The sequence below is a fragment of the Cupressus sempervirens genome, chromosome 4, assembly GCF_028749045.1.
Source record: "Cupressus sempervirens isolate cs-2001-9-10 chromosome 4, ASM2874904v1, whole genome shotgun sequence".
Classification (NCBI taxonomy): Eukaryota; Viridiplantae; Streptophyta; class Pinopsida; order Cupressales; family Cupressaceae; genus Cupressus; species Cupressus sempervirens.
The window spans coordinates 184,016,905-184,017,748 of record NC_143121.1 but is presented as its reverse complement, the minus strand read 5'-3'; the positions used below and the strand labels follow the sequence as shown (position 1 = coordinate 184,017,748).

Sequence of the window (844 nt, the reverse complement as noted above, 5' to 3'; positions counted from 1 at the left end):
CGACAGCGTGAAGACATTAGTAGCGCCCTGTCACGCCGAGAAGGCGGTAGCTGCTTCGTGTCATAGCAGGTTGCAGGTTGGGCAGTCGGGCACGAGAGGAGGAGGATTAGCACCAATTCGCAACAGCAGGTCCGTGGCGAACGCCGCTCATATCCACCATGGGAGCACTGTTCTGAGGCCGAGAGTTTACATCCGCCACCGGAAGGGGATTCCGGCGTGGACGGGACATTTCCCGGCCACGAATCCCGTAGTAAATAGCCTAATCGGCTAAATATATAATACCACATTGCCTGTGCAAATGATAATCTATAAGTATATAGCTTTCCTCAAACAAAGTTTCATGCAATTAGAGGGGTACGGCGGCGAGGTGCTTCGGCCGATTAAATGTTAACCTGCCGAGGAAGGTCCCCGGGCCAAAATGCAGAGAATGCTAGCTCGAAAGAGCAGATCTTCGCTTTGAAGTGATCTGGCGCCCTCATTGTAGGGCTGGCTGAGACAAGTGTGGAGCCATGTCCAGGCCTCGGCGAAGCAGCTGGCCATTCCATCATTACAGTGATGCACCTGATCGATGATCATCATCAATCAACAGAACGGGGCCTACGTCTGCCGTCACCTGACATTTTGTTCTAATTTCGCACTAATTTCTTGAAATCTAGGTAATTCTACGGATCTTTTTTTTGGGGCGAATTTTAGGGTAGAACAATTATTGTGCTTGCGATTGTGATGTCAAATTGCAGTTCACATGAAATTGGAAGAGTTACTGCGAATCGGTCTACGATTTGAAGATTTTACTCTAATCTGTTGAAGGTTTCACTGTAATGCGTTGACTGCATATTAAACCCTA

At 48.5% G+C, this 844-nt stretch overlaps 1 non-coding gene across 1 annotated transcript; it reads left to right on the top strand.

The window, feature by feature from the left end:
• Positions 1-352: 352 nt before the first annotated feature.
• LOC149560607 (RNase MRP) lies at positions 353-614 on the top strand. Its single transcript, XR_016364291.1, has one exon.
• The last annotated feature ends 230 nt before the right edge of the window (positions 615-844 follow it).